At 36.2% G+C, this 22,880-nt stretch overlaps 1 pseudogene; it reads left to right on the top strand.

Annotated features, from left to right (window-relative positions):
* The first annotated feature begins 409 nt into the window (after positions 1–409).
* Positions 410–22,047, top strand: LOC120141820 (annotated as a pseudogene).
* Positions 22,048–22,880: the final 833 nt, after the last annotated feature.

Genomic DNA, 22,880 nt, shown 5'->3' with positions numbered 1-22,880 from the left:
CTATTTTGGCTTTGGATGATTCAAGCCGAAGACGTACTCTTGCACTGTATCTTTTGGCTAGATTAGCCCAGGTGCATGAAAGCTTTTAGACTTGCAAAGATTTGAGATCGTGGATTCCACCTCTCTATTTGCACTCTAATATTTTGCTTTAATCTTCGGTGTATTTCACTTTTGGGGAAGTCATTGGAAGCATGGTGACTCTCTGCACTTTTCTTTAGCATGTGCCCAGGTAATGTAAAGCTCAATTTGTTATTTTATCTGTATACACCAATTTGATGATAGTGGAACATTCAAAACACTAGAAATTGTTTAGTTTGGCCCAATACATGTGCCAGATGAGCCTTATCCTTCTCTATTGTATATATATATATTTGACCCAAAAAATTAGCCCAAAACACCTGATCGGTCGATGGTAGGGGGCATCGTTTTAGGTGACATTTGTAGCCTTGTAGGTTTTGGTTTGTATTAGTATTGATTTTGTTTGACTATAATTTCTATTACATTTTTATTTTAAAAAAAATGTTTATGTTTTGTCTATTATACGGTACAAGTATAGGGGCATAAAATTATTATCTCGCCCAGAGCATTAAAACTCATTGGATCGGCCCTGCTCATACCTGTTTGAGCTGTCCAAACTTGGTTGTTTCAAAAGGAGATGATGATACTTGAGAATGCCTTTTTCCATGTGCTGCCTTCAGTTAGTTATAGGAGTTTAGGTCGTGCCAGAGCCAGAGGCTTAAATTTCAGTTTCTTTTGGGCCATTCACGTAAAATTATTAACCAGTTGTCACCGTTAGTGACGCTGCAAGAGAATTAGGCATGCATGTTTCACCCGAGAGGGATAATTGTTGATATGTTTTCTGTTGGTCAAGTTTTTAATGAACCTCTATATATTAGGTAATGACGTAACGTGTTTTAATTTAGGAATTCTTGAGCATAAGCTAACTACCAGTTCAAGTTCATCAAAGCGATTTTAGGTTGTCCTGTTTTGACCAGATAATCCTGCTCTGTGCTGGGAACTGTTACTTCGGATAGACTCAATGGTTCTTGGTGGATTAGTTAGCATTGAAGAGGCATCTGCTTTGAGAAAGATGGTCGTAGATAGAAAAGTTATGTTGTAGATGTATTCTCAGGCTCGCTGCAGCAAAGAGATGATGAGCTTCTTGCAGAACTCCGCCACTTCTCTGGAGGAAGGAAAAGGTAGAACTGGCCTGTAGAAGTCGCAGTATGTTCACTTTTGACATGATGAACACAAATACTTGGCAGTTTTATAACCATTCTCTGGTTCAGTGGAAAAGTCCAGCACCTTTTTCTCTTTCTGTTTTATGGAACTTGAATTACTAATTGGTTCTTTTGATTTCTCTGGTTTAATATATCTAAATACATCAAAAATGATTCTTTTGATAGAAAATCCAAGGTGCTGCATGCTATGTAAATATTGAACGCATCATGTGAACTAATGCCACCAATCTTTTTTTTTTTTGCTGACAAAAATCCTAATTCATAACCGGGGGTTCTGCATTCTCTTGAAGAAGCTCATTTGTGTTTTTCCAGTCATAAGTCGTTCATTTTTATTATCTATACATTTAATTTGTTGATCCTACCTTTTCTTTTTATTTTTTAAAGAGAAAATAACCTCAGTGACCAAAAATCCCATATAATATACGATTTTAATCAACTTTTTCCGGATTTGCCAAAATGACCAACAAAATCGCAATGCGATCGCTAATTCGCAACGCGATTTCCATTATCGCAAATCAGTTTCCAGATTCGCAATGCGATTATTACTATCGCAATGCGATTTTCCAATTTCGCATTGCGATTTTCCCAATTCGCATTGCGATTTTACCAATGCGTAATGCGAATAAGTAAATCGCAATGCGAATTTGGAAAATCGCAATGCGATACTGACTATCGCAACGCGATAATACAAAATCGCAATGCGATATTGACTTTCGCAACGCGATACTTACTTTCGCAACTAGATACTGACTTTCGCAACGAGATAATACATAATCGCAATACGATTTTCAAAGCGCCATTAGTATTGCAAAGCGTATTTTATTTTTAAATTCCAAAACACGAATATTAATATATTGGAACACTGAACCGTTCACAGTATATCCCGTAATAGCAACTCATAACCTAAAACATAAAATCACAACTCAGTCCATCTCCATCTCTCACTCTCTCACCCATCTCTGACGAAATCCGTCCCCATCTCCGGCGAAATCCGTCTATCTCCATCTCTCAGAGCCACCCTCACAATCAGAAATGAAAAATCAACCAAATCAACCACCGAGGGTTAGTTTTTTTAATTATTTTCTTTTTGAAAATTTTGCATTATTATTAGGTTTTTCATATTGAAATTGATGATAAGTTTACTGGTAATTTCAATAATAGATTAACCATTTCACTTAGATTTCTTATTAAATCAACCGAGAAACGCAACGCGAAATGAAAATCGCAACGACAAAATCGTAAAGCGATTTTATTCTCTCGTTGCGATAGTCAAATTCGCGTTGCGATTGTCATTTTCGTGTTGCGATTTTCATTTTTAGAAACTATTCTTCTTCTGCAAATTGAAACTTAAATGAATTGCATTACTTCAACCAAAAAACAAAGACAAATAAAAAATTCACAGTGTTGTAAATTTCAGTTTGAAGAATAAACTACTACTCTTTATGTTTATTATTGTTTTTGGTATATCTTCACAGTGTAGTTTTTGATATATCTAACTTAGTATGTTTATTGTTTTTGTAGAACTTTTATTCGGCTCAATTGACCTTAAGAAATAAAGTCAGCATGGCCAAAACAATTGCGTCGAAACTTTCACCTGCACAAAGAAAAATGTTTGAGGATACTTGCTTCGGGCCATGGCTGAAAGTACAACATCCCGGTGGAGATGTGATGTTGACACACCTATTTCTTCAAACCATGACTAGGGATCTACAACATACTATACAACGTCGTGATGAAGAGATATGGTTTGATTTTCCACCGGCGTATACGTGTTTTGGGCGGGAGGAGTTTTGCATAATCACCGGTCTACGCTTCGGACACGATGATGTAGGTCGGTACACTAGACACATTACCCGCCCATCATGGTTATCCCGAGTTTTTCCTGAGCTGGAGAGGCCGAATCTACACGTGGAAGACCTGACGAGCTTATTGAATAAGAAAGATGGTTTTACTCGGATGGATGACGTCGATGTTGTCCGAGTATGCCTTCTAATACAATTGCATGTCGGCTTTTTAGGCAGAGAGGCCAGACAACCTATTCCGAATGATCTAATCAAATTGGTAGAAGACCTAAATGCGTGGAACCTGTTTCCGTGGGGCTCGTATTTATGGAAAGCTACATGGAATAAGTTATCGTCTGCCTTGGATGATCGAAAAAGTTTGCATGGCGATGGTTCCAAATACACTTTGACAGGCTTTATTTGGGCCTTTAAAGTAAGAATTTTTATATAATGTTTCCAAAATTATAAGTAATTATTTAACAATTACTAATGTTTGTTATTATATTGTTTGTAGATTTGGATATTTGAGGCCTTTCCTGCCATGAAGACATATGCAATAAAAACTTCAAATGATATTCCCATGGCTATTTCCTGGAAGAGGAAACGGACCTTGCAATGGGAAGATTTACTACGGTATACGACAATAAATAATGTAAGTTAACATAAATACTATCATATGTTTATAAACAAGTTATTACTAGTACACGTTTAACTTTGTTTGAGCTTTTATATTGTTAGGAGGCCAACATTCCATTACAGAGGCTGACACCCACAGAAGCTGAGCTTGCCACTGATTGGTGGCAAGCTAGTAAGCGTTTTTTTGATGGCACGGATGATGAGCAGCCTCCACTTCGGGAGCCATCACCTCACCCAGAGCTATCACCTCACCCAGACTATACACCTCCACAACGACAGCCATCACCTATTCTGTCACATCATCGAGCCTCTTCTCCACCATCACCACAAGATAGGCGACCGGCAAAGATGCCACGACGTTTATCTCCCTGTTCTCCACCTCCACCTCCACGGGATGAGTTAGGGGAGTTACGTGATGAGGTCAATACCTTGCGTGAGGAGGTCGGTACTTTACGCAAAGACGATGGTGCATGGCGTGTTGAGGTGTCTACTTTACGCGGTGAGGTAACCGCTCTACGTGAGATGGTAGCATCGTTGTAGAATGAGGTTCATACTCTACGCAACGAGGTAAGTTTAAGATTTTTCATATTTAACTTGATTATAAATTTACTCGTAATTTCACTTAGATTAACCATTTCACTTAGGTTGCTTAATAAATTCATTCGGTTGCTGCCAATACTGCTAAAAGATTTTTGTTAGTATTTGTTTTTGGTTTTGTTTTTGTCTTTTGGTTGAAGTAATGCAATCCATTCAAGTTTCAATTTGCAGAAGAAGAATAGTTTACTTTCGCAACACGAAAATGACTATCGCAACGCGAAAATGGCTATCGCAATGCGAAATTAAAATCGCAACGACAAAATCGCAACGCGAAATGAAAATCGCATTGCGAAATGAAAATCGCATTGCGAAATGAAAATCGCAACGACAAAATCGCAATGCGAAATGAAAATCGCAATGCGATTTGTGTTTCGCGTTGCGATTTTCATTTCGCAATGCGATTTTCATTTCGCAATGCGATTTTCATTTCGGATTGCGATAGCCATTTCCGCGTTGCGATAGTCATTTTCGCGTTGCGAAAGTATGTTTCGTGTTGCGAAAGTAAACTATTCTTCTTCTTGAATGTTTATATATGTTGTCCTTTTAAATGTTTATATAAGTGCTTACTTCTGGAATGTTATCTGATGCATTTTGTGAACTATGATAGAATAATGACTTGGGTGAATACAATGCAAGTTTGAAACATATTTGTCTTTGTTTAATATCATGTCTGTTTATTTACTGATTTATGTATTAATTTTTTTAGCGGCCCGATAAGGTGGATGCTTTACGTCGGGTTTTCCTTGCATGACGGAGTTCACGCATCAGACAGCGTGCACGTGCTATTACGTCTCCGTTCACCCCAATGGTGCAAAGACTCCGCAAGAAGAAGTCCGACTCACCTGTCATCCCTCAAGAGTCCCCTCCAATCGTTCAAGAGGCCCCTATCATCCCTCAAGAGTCTCCCCCCACCGTTCAAGAGGCCACTGTCATCGTTGAAGAGGTCCCTCCTACCATTCCAGAGCCCGATTCACATGGGGTAATATATCGAATTATTGAGAAACCCCCACCGTTGCCGGACATGATGGATGAGAGTTGGCTCTCGTATGAGTTACCGGCTAGTACCCTTCTGGTCTCTGAAGTGGAGAGGAGACAACTACCGGAAACAATTCTGGATAATACCCTTTGGGCTAAGACCGCAGTTGATTTTTATCTACATGAGCGGAGCCAAGGGTGTTACACTGACATAAGCAAACTCAACGATGAGATGTATTTGTTGCTTAATCGGTCTTGGTGGGGTGTGTTATTAGGGGTTGAAGACAGCGGCTATTTCGATGGGGAGGTAAGTATTATATTTGTCTTATATATGATTTTGATTAATTTTTTTAAAAATTAATGTAATTCACTAATATATGTCTTTTTTTGTAAAACAACATATCGATGCGTGGGTGTCACGTCTTCTAATAATAAGGAAGCTTAGGAAAAATAAAAAAAATTCGCGATATACAATAATGTCGGCGGCTTTTCATGCAGTTCACTTGAAGAATCAACGAGATGAATCATTTTCGTTGGGCAATGGACAAGCTAAACTTTATCCTGCATGGTGGGAGGTCGATAAGGTTAGTGTTTATTTTTTAAATTTTTTAAAGGTGTTCATAAATAAGTGCGCAAATAAATGAATTATTACTTATGATTGCAGGTGTTTATCCCTGTTTTGGAATGTCGTCATTGGCTTCTCGTCCAACTTCAGCTCCCATCCCTGAAGATAATAGTATATGACAGCATGATAAATTACATATCACTGTCTGATTTGAGAGATATTATCAAGAGATGGAGCTCTCATTTGGCTAAATTCTTGGATGTGATTAATTATTGGACTCATTCTAGACACAAGAAGCTAAAGAAGTTTAATGTCACAGTTGTCAGAGACGAGACCGTGCCACAACAATCGCCGGGAGCCAGAGGGGATTGTGGTCCTCTTGTATGCATGTGCTTGGCGCGTTTGACGACGGGAAGCACGGAGTTTCTACCTCCTACTGATAGAGATAGAGCTGCAGTAGGCTTGTGGTTTCGGCATTATATGGCTAGAGCGATATATTCGAGACGCTTCCTACCTGCATCCGCGTTATGAAAGTATCCATTGTTAATTGGTAAGTCAAATGCACGTTTTGTTAACATATATACTCTTTTTGGTTTGAAAATGTTTGGTTAAGTACATAGAATTCAATAATTTGCTGTTTGTAGGTTTTAGATGTGTAAGAAGTCTTGTTTGAGCAAATGTTTGGTTTATGCATGTTAATCCTTAAGTGAGCTGCGTGAAATGGATGCACGGGTGCAAAAATGATTCGTGAAATGCAGTTTTCTTATTATTATTTTTTTGATTGTTTAATTGATTTGTAAAAAATGATTTGTAAATGTTCATTTGTTTAATTGATGTGTACATAATTCTTATTTGTGCTTGTTTAATTGATTGAAATGTAATAGTTGATTTGTTGATTTTCAATCTGTATTATGTTGAAGGCAAAACAGACTGTCGCAACACGAAACTGACTATCGTAACGATAGAATCGCAATGCGAAATGAAAATCGCAATGCGAAATGAAAATCGCAACGAGAGAATCGCAATGCGAAATGAAAATCGCAATGCGAAATGAAAATCGCAACGAGAGAATCGCAACGCGAAATGAAAATCGCAACGACAAAATCGCAACGCGAAACTAAAATAGCGTTGCGATTTTCATTTCGCTTTGCGATTCCCTCGTTGCGATTTTCATTTCGCATTGCGATTCTCTCGTTGCAATTTTCATTTCGCATTGCGATTCTATCGTTGCGATTTTCATTTCGCATTGCGATGGTCAAATGATTGCCTAATAAGTGATAACAACTGAACATATCATATCAATTTTCAAACTCAAGTTACTAATACATGCCTAACTGAAAATGTTAAAAGTTCACACATAAAATCTACATAATACAACGTTTGCATTTAAAAATCACCTAAGTTAACAGTCCCAAAAGGTGAAGCCGGTTGTGATTGGGATTTTGAAGATGATTGCGATTTTGATTGCCTTTCGTAACGCGATTCTGACTTTCGCAACGAGATAATACAGAATTGCAATGCGAGTTTCAAAGTTCGCAATAAGTTTTAGTTTCGCAAGCCAAATTTTTTGTGTATATATCTACGCAGCAGCAATAACTCATAACCTAAATCCCTAAATCGCAACTCATTCCATCTCCATCTATCACTCTCTCCGGCGACATCCGTTCCTATATCCAACGACATCCTTCCCCATCCGGCAACATGTCTTAGTTTCGCATCTCGTTTGTTTAGTAAATTAATTTACAACCATGAAATCATCTAATGTTGATCATGTTTGGATAGATTTGTGTTTTGGAGGGTCATGGGAGAATGTTCATGGTGTTTTACAATATATGCCTTTACCCATGAATCTTCAACTAAAACTGTCATTAAAAAAGTTAACTTATGAAACTCTAATGTTATGTGTTTCAAAGAAATTGAATTTAGAGCCCCTAAGTGGATTTAGGCTATCTTATCAGAGAAATGGTAAAGTTTATTTGTTAACCGACAATGAAGATGTTGAACAATTCATTGCTTACATTAGTGTTTCAAGTGATGATGTTACATTGTGTTGTTGAACCTAGAAGTAGTATTGTTGGGTCAGTAGCGGGTAGTAATCACTAAGTGGGTCTCAAAACCCACAACCTTTCTCTAATCCAAATCCAAATCAACTTTCAGCACCAAATTCCGGTTTCGTATTGACCAATTAGACGATGATGAGCCAAGAAAAAATTGTGAGTACTAGTCAGTATTCGAAATTTGATCTTGGTCAATACCCGGACTTTGATATTAGTCAATACTCGGATTTTGATGATGTTTCAGAAGAAGAAACAGACCCTGCGTGTAATGATTTTGATATTGGTCAATACCCGAATTTTGATGATGAAACAGCCGTTGCCGAGGAAGATGTTGTTGATGATAATGAGGAGGAAGTTACGACTGTGAATGAACATGTTGAACATCCATTCTGTAATTCATATAATCCTGAAGAAGAAAAGAAGAAGAAAAAGTCCCCGAAGAAAGAAAATGCCACGGGAGTATAACTGGAATATGCCAGAATTACTTCAGCTACCGGAATAAGAGTTGGTAAAAAAAGCAGTTGATTGTTACACAAAAGTTATTCGTATCAATAAAGATGATTGTTTTGATACAAAGGAAGACTTGAAGATAGATTTGTATACGAAATGTGTGGAAGATGGCTATCAACTAAAAGTTAACAAATCAAGCAAAGATCGTTTCGAAACAAGTTGTATGATTGACAAAAACTGTACGTGGCGTATGATTGCAAAGGATAAACATGAAATTATGACTGACATGAATGCTCGGTTCAAGATTAGTATATCATATTCTCAAGCTTGGAGAGCCAAATGTTATGCCTTGGAATTGTTGAGGGGGTCGCCAGAAGCATCGTTTGCCCAACTGCCGGCTTATCACAATTTAAAGCTGAAAAATCCTGGGTCGGTAACTCATATCAAAACAGATAGAGATGGACGCTTTGAGTTGCTGTTTATCGCCATTGGTGCTGCGGTTAATAAATCAATATAATTCTGTTGACTCATTTTTGTTAGTTACATTACATGCATTTCACATTTAAATGATATTTCTTGTGTATTATTTTGTAGATTCGTTCATTATTACTTGCATGCGCCCAGTTATTATAGTTGACGGAGCACATTTGAAAGGTCGATACCTTGGAGTAAACTTATTAGCAGTAGCCATGGATGCTAACAATAGGATATTTCCAATAGCTTACGGGGTTGGCAAATATGAAACCTCTGATTCATGGACATGGTTTATGGGGTATCTTAGGGATTGCATAGGTCATATTAGCAATCTGACAATCATATCCGATAGGGCAAACTCAATTGACAACGCTGTTAGAAGGTGTTTCCCAGATGCTTTTCATGGACTTTGTGGTGTTCATTTGTATAGAAATCTAAAATCAAGGTCTGATGGTATAAAAAATCACAAATGGACACGGGGTTGGCAAATATGAAACCTCTGATTCATGGACAGGTTTATGGGGTATCTTAGGGATTGCATAGGTCATATTAGCAATCTGACAATCATATCGATAGGGCAAACTCAATTGACAACGCTGTTAGAAGGTGTTTCCCAGATGCTTTTCATGGACTTTGTGGTGTTCATTTGTATAGAAATCTAAAATCAAGGTCTGATGGTATAAAAAATCACAAATGGACATACTGGAAGGCTGTAAAAGCTTATCGGGAAGTGGATTTTAATAAGCATATAAACTGTTTAAGACGTGTTTTGCCTCAGTGTGCTCAAACACTAGAAGATGTCGGGTTTGAAAATGGTCAAGAGTACATCAACTTGGAGCAAGATATGGTTTCATGAGTCTAATAGTGCAGAATCAATCAACGCTCTAAGTCGTCATTCCCGAAAAATTACCCATTACTATGTAATGGAGTTTTCGAGCCTCTATTCAACAGTGGTACTACAAGAAAAGAAACCATGCAGGTATATTTCTTTAATTCGTAACTTATCATATATTTTACTAAGTATTATTTATTTAAATTTACAGGAACATGGAACACGTGTTACACCATGGACAGAAAAAAAGAAAAAAAGTGTTGTGAAGTCAACGTCATGGAGAGTTGAACCATGTTCAAACACTTTGTTTGAAGTACTAGATAATAACTTAAATGGGCTTGTCGATCTAAATGCAAAGACGTGTAATTGTAAGAAATGGCAAACATTGGTATCCGTGTGGCCATGTTATAAAAGTTTCTCTTCATCTAAACCAAGATGATTCAAGGCATACGCTATGGATGCTACACTATAGAAGTATATCGACAGACTTATGGCGAGATTGTCTACCTATTCCACATCCTTTGAGTGGGACATACCAGATGACTTACAAACAGTTTTGCCACCAGCCATGGACAGAAGGTTACCTGGCCGACCAAAAGTCACGATCGTATACGTCTAAGGGTGAAGAGAAGAAGAGATCGACATGTAGTCGGTGCAAGGAAAGTGGTCATACAAGGTTGACATGTGGATCACCAGTGCCATCACATCATCTTTCCTCTACCAAATATGGATCCTCATCAAAATCCAAAGCTCATATGGTGTCAATAAAAAGGTAATCAAAATCGCAATCATCTTTAAAATCCCAATCACAACTGGCTTCACCTTTTGGGACTGTTAACTTAGGTGATTTTTAAATGCAAACGTTGTATTATGTAGATTTTATGTGTGAACTTTTAACATTTTCAGTTAGGCATGTATTAGTAACTTGAGTTTGAAAATTGCTATGATATGTTCAGTTGTTATCACTTATTAGGCAATCATTGACCATCGCAATGCGAAATGAAAATCGCAACGATAGAATCGCAATGCGAAATGAAAATCGCAACGAGAGAATCGCAATGCGAAATGAAAATCGCAACGAGGGAATCGCAAAGCGAAATGAAAATCGCAACGCGATTTTAGTTTCGCGTTGCGATTTAGTTTCGCGTTGCAATTTTGTCGTTGCGATATTCATTTCGCGTTGCAATTTTGTCGTTGCGATTTTCATTTCGCGTTGCGATTCTCTCGTTGCGATTTTCATTTCGCATTGCGATTTTCATTTCGCATTGCGATTCTATCGTTGCGATAGTCAGTTTCGTGTTGCGACAGTCTGTTTTGCCTTCAACATAATGCAGATTGAAAATCAACAAATCAACTATTACATTTCAATCAATTAAACAAGCACAAATAAGAATTATGTACACATCAATTAAACAAATGAACATTTACAAATCATTTTTTACAAATCAATTAAACAATCAAAAAATAAGCAATAATTCTTATTTCCTATCTACTATTGAATCAACTTTGCAGCCATACATCATTTCACGCAGCTCACTTCTGAGATTAACTTGCATAAACCAAACATTTGCTCAAACAACACTTTCTACACATCTAAAACCTACAAACAACAAATTATTGAATTCTAGGTACTTAACCAAACATTTTCAAGCCACAAGCCTATAAACTTACCAATTATTTATGGACATTTTTATAACGCGGATGCAGGTAGGCAGCGTCTCGTATATATCGATCTAGCCATATAATGCCGAAACCATAAGCCTACTGCAACTCTATCTCTATCGGTGGGAGGTAGATACTTTATACTTCCTGTGATCAAACGATCCAACGCCAAGCATACGAGAGGACACAACCTCTGGGTCCTTTCGTTTGTTGTGGTGCAGTCGTCTGCTAACTGTAATATGAGCTTCTTTGGCTTCTTGTTTCCAGAACGAGTCCAATAATTTATCGCATCCAAGAATTTAGCCAAATGAGAGCTCCATCCCTTAATAATATCTCTTAAATCAGCCAATGATATGTAATTTATCATGTTGTCATATACTATTACCTTAAGGGATGGGAGCTGAAGCTCGACGAGAATCCAATGTTTACTTTCCAAAACAGGGATAAACTCCTGCAATCATAAGTAATAATTCATTCATTTGTGCACTTATTTATGAATACCTTTAAACTCAATCTAAAATAAATACTAACCTTATCGACCTCCCACTATGCAGGATAAAGTTTAGCTTGTCCATTGCCCAAAGCAAATGATTCATCTCGTTGATTCTTCAAGTGAACGGCGTTAAAAGACGTCGGCATAATTGTATATCGTGTATTTCTTTTATTTTCCTTAAGTTTCCTAATTATTTGAAGACGTGACACCCACGCATCGATATGCTGTTTTACAAAAAAAGACATATATTAGTAACTTACATAAATTTTAAAAAAATAATCAAATTAAAATATAAGAAAAAATATAAGACTTACCCTCCATCGAAATAGCCATTGTCTTCGACCCTAATAATACGCCCACCAAGACGATCAAGCAACAAATAGATTTCATCGTTGAGCTGCATATGTCAGTGAAACACCCCTGGCTCCGCTCATGTAGATAAAAATCAACTGCGGTCTAGCCCAAAGGGTGTTATCCAGAATTGTGTCCGGTAGTTGTCTCCTCTCCACTTCAGATACCGGTATATGGTACTGGCGGTAATCATACGAGAGCCAACTTGAATCCATCATGTTCGGCACGTTAGAGGGTTTCTCAAGAATCCTACATATGACGCCATGTGAATCGGGCTCTTGAATGGTGGGAGGGACCTCTTCAACGATGACAATGGCCTCTTGAACGGTGGGAAGGGACTCTCGAGGAATGATAGGGGCCTCTTCAACGATAGGAGTGGACTCTTGAGGGATGACAGGCGAGTCGGGCTTCTTCTTGCGGTGTCTTCGCACTATTGGGGTGTACGGAGACTTAATAGCACATGCACGCCGTCTAATGCGTGAACTCTGTCGTGCAATAAAAACCCGACGTAAAGCATCCACCTTATCGGTCCGCTAAATAATTAAATACAAATATCAGTAAATAAACAGACATGATATTTAAACAGTGAAAACAAAGATAAATATGTTTCAAACTTGCATTGAATTCACCCAAGTCATTATTCTATCATAGTTCAAATTTGCAGAAGAAGAATAGTTTCAATTGGCAGCAAACGAACAAATTTACTTTCAACCAAAAGACAAAACAAAGACAAATACTAACTTCACAGTGTTAAAGAATACACAGTTTAGCAGAATTGGCAGCAACCGAACAAATTTACTTTCAACCAAAAGACAAATCAAAGACAAATACTAACTTCACAGTGATAAAGAACACACAGTTTAGCAGAATTAGCAGCAACCGAATAAATTTACTAAGCAATCTAAGTGAAATGGTTAATCTAAGTGAAATTACGAGTAAATTTATCATCAAGTTAAATATGGAAAATCTTAAACTTACCTCGTTGCGTAGATTATGAACCTCATTCTGCAACGATACTACCATCTCACATAGAGAGGCAACCTCACCACATAAAGTAGACACCTCCACACGCCATGCACCATCGTTATCGCGTAGAGTACCCGATCTCCTCATGCAAGGCATTGACCTCATCACGTAACTCCCTTGACTTATCTCGTGGAGGTGGAGAACAGGGAGATAGAAGTCGTGGCATCTTTGTCGGTCGCCTATCATGAGGTGATGGTAGAGAAGAGGCTCGATGATGTGACGGGATATGTGATGGGTCTCGTTGTAGAGGTGTATAGTCGGGTCGATCAGGTGATGGCTCTGGGTGAGGTGATGGCTCTCGAAGTAGAGGAAGTGGAGGCTGCTCATCATTCTTGCCATCAAAAAAACGCTGACTAGCTTGCCACCAATCAGTGGCAAGCTCAGCCTCCGTGGGTGTCAGTCTCATTAATGGAGTGTTGGCCTCCTAAAAATATAAAAACTCAAACAAAGTTAAACGTCTACTATTAATAACTTGTTTATATATGATAGTATTTGTGTTAACTTACATTATTTATTGTCGCATATGGTATTAAGTCTTCCCAATCCAACAGACGTTTCCTCTTCCAGGAAATAGCCCTAGGAATATCATTTTGAGGTTTTTAATGCATATGTCCGCATACTGGGGAAAGCCTCGAATATCCAAATCTATAAACAATATAATAACAAACATTAGTAATTGTTAAATAATTAATTATAATTTTGAAATCATTATATAGAAATTCTTACCTTAAAGGCCCAAACAAAGCCTGACAAAGTGTTGGATAAACCATGATGGGCGGGTGATATGACGAGTGTACCGGCCTACATCATATTGTCCGAATCATAGACCAGTGATTAAGCAGAACTCCTTCCGCCCAAAACAAGTATACACCGGTGGAAAATGAAACCATATCTCTTCCTCACCACGTTGTATACTGTCGGGTAGATCGCTAGTCATGGTCTGAAGCCACAAATGGGTCAAATTAGCATCTCCACCCGGATGCTGTACTCTCAGCCATGGCCCGAAGCAGGTTTCCTCAAACAATTTTCTTTGTGCAGGTGAAAGCTTCGAAGCAATTGTAGTGGCTAGGCTAAACTTTTCCTTAATGTCAATGAAGCCGAAAAAAATTTCTACAAAAACAATAAACATACCAAGTTAGATATACCAAAAACTACACTGTGAAGATATACCAAAAACAATAAACATATATAGTAGTTTATTCTTGAAACTAAAATTTGCAACACTGTTTTGTCTTTTGGTTGAAATGAAAATCGCAACGAGATAATTGCAACGCGAAATGAAAATCGCAATGCGATTTTGGTTTCTCGTTGCGATTTTCATTTCGCGTTGCGATTTTCATTCTCTCGTTGCGATAGTCATTTCCGCGTTGCGATTTTTATTCTCGAAACTATTATTCTTCTGCATTACTTCAACAAAAAGACAAAACAAAGACAAATACTAACTTCACAAGGTTAAATACTAAACAGTTTAGCAGTATTGGCAGCAATCGAATGAATTTAATAAGAAATCTAAGTGAAATGGTTAATCTATTATTGAAATTACCAGTAAACTTATCATTCATTTCAATATGAAAAACCTAAAATAATGCAAAATTTCAAATAAAAATAATTAAAAAAACTACCCTCGGAGGTTGATTTTCCATTTCTGAATGATTGTGAGGGATTTATGACCGTGAATGGTTGTGAGGGATTTCGCCGGCGATGGGGACGGAAATCTTCGGAGATGGGGACGGATTTTGCCGTAGAGAGTGAGAGATGGAGATGGGACTGAGTGTTGTGATTTTAGGTTTGAGGTTATGAGTTGCGATTACTGTGGACGGTTCAGTTTCCGATATATTAAGAAAAAATTCGTGTTTAGAATTTGAAAAAAAAAATACACGTTAATACGAATGGCGCTATGTAAATCGCATTGCGATAGTCAGATTCTCATTGCGATTTTCCTAATTCGCATTGCGATTTACGTATTCGCATTACGAATTATGAAAATCGCAACGCGAATATGTAAATCGCATTGCGATTTTGTATTATCGCGTTGCGATTTACTTATTCGCATTGCGAATTGGGAAAATCGCAATGCGAATTGGGAAAATCGCAATGCGAAATTGGAAAATCGCATTGCGATAGTAATAATCGCGTTGCGAATCTGGAAACTGATTTGCGATAATGGAGATCGCGTTGCGAATTAGCGATCGCATTGCGATTTTGTTAGTCATTTTGGCAAATCCGGAAAAAGTTGGTTAAAATCGTATATTATATGAGATTTTTAGTCACTGAGGTTATTTTCTCTTTTTTAAATTGTCTTTCAAGTTTTTTTATTCTTTTCCTTTTCTAAAATAAATCTTATTTGTCATTAATGCAGGAAAGGTTTTGACATCATTCACATACAAATCCGGAAAAAGTTGGTTAAAATCGTATATTATATGAGATTTTTAGTCACTGAGGTTATTTTCTCTTTTTTAAATTGTCTTTCAAGTTTTTTTATTCTTTTCCTTTTCTAAAATAAATCTTATTTGTCATTAATGCAGGAAAGGTTTTGACATCATTCACATATGTAATGAAATGGAACCATTGGTCTCAGTGGGGCCCTTGGCACCATACATAACTACTTATCTCGCGCGCTGCAAAATAAAGGGCCATTTAGTGGAAGTTATTTTGCCAAAGTAACTAGTGGAACTCATCTCTTTTAGTCACTGAAGTTGCTTTGAAATTTATGTCGCTGACTAGACCACATTTTGTCATGTTAATTTAGGAATTTTCCAATGCAATTTGGTTGGGTTACATTCCAGGGGAAAGTGAAAGAAAGATCTCGATGGTACTAATTCAGAAGAGATGCTTTCAACTTCGAAGAACTTCTATTCCTTGCTTTGGAATCAGATTGGCCTTTATGTTTAATTGCAGTTTTCTCATAAATAAGACAACCTTTTCCTCAACTTTACCCATAGCTATGCCTGCATGGATACAAACAGGCACACACTATTTTTCCTGTTAATATACATGTAGAGCATACACGTGTCTGATGTTCTTCCTTCCCCTAATAGTTTGAATGTGTATAGAAATGTCACTATTTTTCTGCTTGCAACTTTCAAACCACTAATTGGATTATGATGCTGTTTTCTAATATATTGGCACGAAGGCTATTGCTGTTTGGTTAGGTATGCTAGTCTTGATGAGGTTCAGGGGTTGCGAGAAGTTGAGGCACAACCTTACTCTTACTTTAATGGACAACTGCATGGAAACAAAATCTGGACCGGGTGAGTCTGGTTATATTCTTTATGCTAAAAGTAAGATCCAGTGATAAAATGGAAAAACAGCAATGTCAATTTCTTGTTTTTCCTTTTGGCTAGTTTCAACTGCAAATAAATTTAAATTGATCTCAACTTTTCTGCCTGTTATCCAGGGTTGTCTATGGCATTGGAGTTACTTTTATTCAACTTTTGTATTTCTCATCTTTTTTCAACCGGGACAGGATATATGGCTATCCAGATGACTTTGAACGGTATGCCTACTTGTCTAGCAACATCATTTTCCCCCTATCATCCATTCTGTTTAACATTTTGCCTTCTTTTATGTATGTGGAGATCAAGTGAAATTATTCTTGTGTCTTTCAAGTTACATATCATTTTGAGAGACAGATAAATTAAACTCAGATAATATATTAATATGTGTACAAACAGTGTTCTGATAGTCAGATATAGGCACTTTAATGACTCAATATTAAAAAAAAACCTTATAGGAATAGTAATGGAGTGATGATGATCGAGAATGATATTGCATCTGCATGCAATTTAGGTGCAATGCTTACTGAAACTTTTCAAGCATACATGGTGAGAACAGCCTGGTTGTAAGTCTGGTATTTGTTGCACCTGCTCTAAGAGGTAGCATGAGTTGGTTCCAACTGCATTGTACTTGAAGCAATGACATGAGGTGCACTTTTGGGATGCACTTTTGGAATGATAACGCTATTGCTGAAATCATATTTTTACTTGACAGTACTCAGATCACCCTAATCTGCCTCTCACAAAAGTGAACAATATTACTCCATCTAATAGTTGAGTTGTTTCTTACAGAAAAATGAGAAAAGGCAAGTCTAGTTTACATGACATGGTGAAGTAGATTGTAATTTGTTGTTCTTTTTTGTTGATGTGGCAGAAAATACAGGTTTTCGAACTTCCAATCTAAAAAAGAACTGTGCTTTTTTTAAGGTAGTATTCAAATAGAAGATGGTAGATCAATAAAATGCCATGCTCTCTGAAAAAGTTCAGATTTTATCACTTCCATTGACAAGTAAAAAAGTCGGTATTTCCCAATTTGAGTAGCTGATGTATAAGTTAATCAACATTCTAAATCGTATTCACGGGACTCCTCTTTTGCACTTCTAGTATGAATTGGTTTTTTGTAGTTCCATCAAAATGTGCCTACTTAACTTATTGTATCATACATTCATATCAATTTATTGGGTTGTTTCATAACAGTTTATCCATTCTTTGCATTCAGATTTACCTATTTTTCTCGTGCTTCATTGGATTATATAGCTAAATCCGGAAAGCAATCTGATGTTTTACACTTACATAATTGGGAGAACGCTATCGTTGGACCAATTTTCTGGGATATTTTCGCTAATCAGATGCATCCTCTCACTGTTTCTTTTAGTCATACTGATAGAACTTGCTGGAAGACATACGGAAGTAAAAATTCACAAAAGACAGCAGTAGAGGCAGTTTTAATGAGGAAGTGGGTGGATGATTTGGTCCTATAGCTTCTCCTAATTGCATGTTCTTTTCCCTTTAAGTATTTTGAACCTAGTGAGAAACATAAGCGAAGCGTAGATTATCCAAGAGGGCCGGTGCGCAAGGAAAGCGGAAATTATTTGATAAATGTCATTTTCCTATTAAAATAATTCTGACTTCTTAATAAATAGAAAGGAAAAGATAGTATAGAGAGACAGGATCAAACCACAAGGACTATGATTTTTGTGATTTAGTAAAAATCTTTGATTTAGAGGAGGATATAGTTCAATGAAGTTTGGCATAAAATAAAATAAATAATTATAATTTAAAAAGAAAAATAAAATAAGTAATAATAAATAAAAGGGAAAAATAATAAAATAATAAATAATAGTAGTAAAAATAAAAAGCGTTTTTTAAAAGTTGTTTTTAAAACAAAATATAAGAATTAAATAGAAAAAAATTAAATAAATAATCTAAAGAGATTGAGATAAATAGAAACTTATAGTGAAAACAACTCAGACTTCAGCTTTGCCTCAAATTCTTCGGATCATCGAAACATATTTTTACTTCAAGATTTACGTCAGCTTACAAGGACAATTCTTTGCTGTCAATCGTTTCAACAATAACTGATTTCGATCTCAGTTTCCTCTTAGCAAACAATTTTGCTAAGTATGTTCTCAAGAAAGTCGAATGTGCTTCAATAAGTTAATCCTTCTTCAAACGTTAACCATAAAAACATCTAGACCAATGTCAGAGTTGTTTTGATTTGAAAAGTAAGCTCAGAAAACAGAGAGAGAAATCCGAAGCGATTTAAGTACCTTTCAATTCTTACGTTTGAAATTGAGCTTTCGCTTTAGCCTTTGACTTAAAAGAAAATTAGCTAAGCATGACTAAAGTCATATTTAGCATAATTGTTGAAAACGAAATTTAAAAGAAAATAAAGAAGTGTGTGAAAAATAGAGAGAAAGCTAGAGAGAAAAAGAAGATTTAATTCTCAGATGAGAGAGAAATGTTTCTAGGCTTGCCCTGAGAGAGTATTTATAGCCTTTAAATTCCTAAAAACAAGCTAAAGATAAAATCTTAAATCCTAATTAAAATACTTAAAACTATTTAAACTAAAATACCTAAAACAAATATAAAATAAAATATTATTTAAAATAATATCCTAAATCGTAATTGAAATAATAATCTCTATTTAAACTAAAATATCTAAAACAAAGATAAAATATAATATTTAAAATATTATCCTAAAACTTGAGTTTAATCCAAATTCGAATTACAGAAACGTGCGGTCAATCCATTCGTGCTTCTAGAAACGCTGACTAGATCTTCTAAAAGATGCTGACATCATCGTCTCGTCGGATGTTTTATACCCGAATTCATGCCCAATAGTCCAACTTTGATTCTGAAAATAAAAAAAATACAGAATTCAGTCATTTAAGTGCAATTTCTAGAATTTGATGACCTGCACAAAAATAAATCAAAATAAACAAATAAACTACAAAAACTAATGATTAAGGAATAATTTAAAAATAAAATATTAATAAAATTAAGCACTTATCGTTATGGTGTTAGAAGGCAAAAACAAATTCAGACAGATATATTGTTCAATTGGTACTGAACTTAGTAACCTGAACTTCTTCCTATAAGATAGCATTTACCGGAAGACATCATTGTGAGAAGCGTGGTGAGACTACACTCAAGGCATAAGAGGAGGCTGAAACTAATTGAAACCTTTGGAATAACCATATCCTTGTTCAATTCATTTCATGAAACTTCTAGTTGCCGAAACCAATATCCCTCTACTATTTCCTTTTGGTTTTGGGGGAAAATCTGAAAATTGATTTGCTTGAATCCAAGATTGCTTTTGCATGATGTGAGACAGTTTACTTGTTTTCTGTCTTTATGGCATGCTTTTCTTGTTAGTTTCGAACTTGCAGCAAAAGAAGTTACAACTTGTGGGAAAGAAGAAATCATCCTCATTTCTTCTTTTTCTTGATATTATATAACAGGGGCTAGAAAAATACAAGAATACTATTGACTTGCCAAAGCTTTGACTCACAGGCAAGTTACTATCTCTCTGGTTGTACAGTTTCTCTTGGGTCATGTTAGTCTTGCAAAATTTATTTCTCGAAATTCGAATTTAGTTTACCTGCTTTTAAATGTTAAAAAATTTCAGCGTCTGGTTGAACCGGATAAGCTAGCACTATGTGGACTTGATCCTGGTAGACTTGATCGTCCTGACCGCTTGCAAGATACGGCTAAGACGCATCTTGTGAACATTTTGAAGGTAAATGGGTGTACTTGTGTTTTTAATTTTGGAAATCAAGGGTTCTACCCGTTAAATATTCTCTTTAAGTAGTCCCTTGCCTTAGTTTGCAAGAAAGGGTTAAATGTGTCTTTGGATCCTCTTTTTAGAATGTCACATAAAGCATAGAACTGGTTCTCTACCTATGAGCCTCATATTCAAAGTTCAAATCTTATAAAAAATTTATAATGACTAATACACTCTGTTTATCAGGATTCTATTTTATCCACCACTGAGTACACTTTCTAAAACATTTGCAGGGTGGGATAGTGTATTCTAACAAAGCTATAGTTATGTCATTTATGCACTCTAAAGGAAGGATCATCCACAATATGAGTCATGAATTGGAACCTTCCTTAGCCTGCCACTAGTAAGAACAACTCATTCCATTACTGCAGTGGAATGGGGTAGCCGTTTCTTTCTTTCATCTTGAGAAGTGTTTAAATATCAATACATTTATTTCTGTTCCTCTGTTTGTGTTTCACCAAAGGGATAAATTGCTCGTTGCTCCTTATGGCTTCGATAACTCCACCTGGGATCCAGCCACAGAAATTTCTTCCAATAAAGTTTGGTGCAGAGAAAATGAGAGGAAAAGATGCATGCAAAGTTTTATTACACCAACGGGCAGGCATATCGACACTTGTTTCTCCTGTTCGGTTATATTTTTATAATTTTATTGTCTCTGCACCAACTTCTTTTTCATGCTTTTACGTCTCTCATTTCCGTAACTTTTAACCAGATTTGGAATAGTTTTAAGGTGCTAATTTTTTTTAATCTTTTTCGAGGTTGGATGCATCATCTCAGAAGAATCAGATTTTGATTTAGAGAAACTGCAGGAAGCTGTGCAGAATGCTATCAGTGTACAGGAGTACATTTCTCTCTGAAATTGAGTTCATTAGAGAAATTCAATGTTTTAGTGTTAAAAAGTCTAATTGTCAACCGATTTGTTTTTTTTGGGGGAGCAATATTTTTTTTATGTGATCATATTTCAAGCTACCTCATGCTACCATTGTTAACATAACTTTTGGAGGAATTTCGTACAATCATGGTTATATTGTCTAGATAGAGATGCCATATATTCCAGCAAGAACTATCACTGCCTGAAAACTGTAATCCCCAACGAGGATGCATGTTAGGTAAACTGAATGTGATAAAAGGGCTACGAGGATCATTCGAAACTTGTCCGTTTTGCAAGCAATCCTAAGCTTCCATCACCTTAACCTGTGTTTTTATTGAAATTCTGTGATGGACCTTTATGTGTGCATATATACGCTTGACCTCTCGATTTAGCTTCTTTATTCTTAAGAAACACCCCTACCTACATCCTTGTACGTCTATTTCACTCCCCTTCGGCCTTAAAATGTAGCTCAAGGCTTTACGATATGGAGCTGCTCCGGTTTTAGAAGCTTCAAGTGATGGCAACTTCAGGTAAATAGGATCTTGCAGAGGACTTGAATGATTCTAGCATAATTATGGGCTTGTTATTAGTAACGAAATGGAGAATGACACAGCATCTGTTTTACTTGATGTCTTAACAGATACTATGCACGTCATGACCATGAGATCACTAGATTCTTGCAGTTCACGAGATCTACCTTCGGAATTATGTCCCTTAGCCAAGCCCTTGACGAAATTGTGAGTGTTCCGCAGTTGAAAAACTTGCCTACTTTTTCAGTTTCAGTCGGGTATTCATGTTTATGAAGGATTTGCATCTCCTTTAATCAAACTCTGTTGTATCAATCATTTCTTCAGAGGAACAACCCGTCGACATGGAAAACAAAGATATCAAACGCCATGAAGGAGGACTTCTCATGGGATTCAGAATGCTATGAAACTCATGTCTCAGCATACAGCGCCATTAAAAGTCTGTGAACGAATGTCAAAACTACACATGCTTCTTTACACATATCAATGTCGCCATCGCCATGTACAAAAGCTGAAGTTATGGCTTTAGAATTTTGCCATTAATGAAGATCGATGCGTATCATCTTTAAGTGCATCGGGTTCTGGGATGGAAATTAAACTTGTTTTCCAGTCTTTAAATCACAAGTGCCACGCCTAGTTAAGAGGTAGCTTGTTCGTATTATAGATTGATTGCCTTGTTCTTTTGAGGAATGTGAAAGTATTCCTCTATGAACTTCATTTTTTGTTCTTACCTTGTATTAGAGCCACAATATTTGATCATATGAAGAATAATTAAAACAACCTAAAACATTCAGAAAAAAAATATAAACAATGATGCGAAAGTGTCAAAAAATCATTTAACACAACTCAATATTTTTCCTTTGATTAGTATGGATAAAGATTATATTTGATGTAGTGTCAGAATATAAGTCTCATGCATAATTAAAAATAGAACAAAAACCTAATACTAAATATAATTATGAAAAAATAAATACTAAATAATAAATGGGTGACCAAATAAATAATTTACCCAAAAATACCATGATATTCTATTTAACGTATTGGGTTATAATTCAGTAATTATTTTATCTATTAAGCCTAGGTTTAATATACATGATAAATATAATACTATGATATTCTATTTAATGTATCGTTAATGTATGCGTCTTATGCAAGACCAATAAACTACATTCTATTATATTACAAAAACTATTATTAAAGAATCTAATCATAAATATTTCTTGAATTTATGAAAAAAATCCAATAAGAAGAAATAAATAATAAAATATAAATATTTTAAT

The sequence above is a fragment of the Hibiscus syriacus genome, unplaced genomic scaffold (genome assembly GCF_006381635.1).
Source record: "Hibiscus syriacus cultivar Baekdansim isolate YM2019G1 unplaced genomic scaffold, ASM638163v2 tig00110813_pilon, whole genome shotgun sequence".
In the NCBI taxonomy this organism is placed as follows: Eukaryota; Viridiplantae; Streptophyta; class Magnoliopsida; order Malvales; family Malvaceae; genus Hibiscus; species Hibiscus syriacus.
This window is presented reverse-complemented; position numbering and strand designations above follow the sequence as displayed.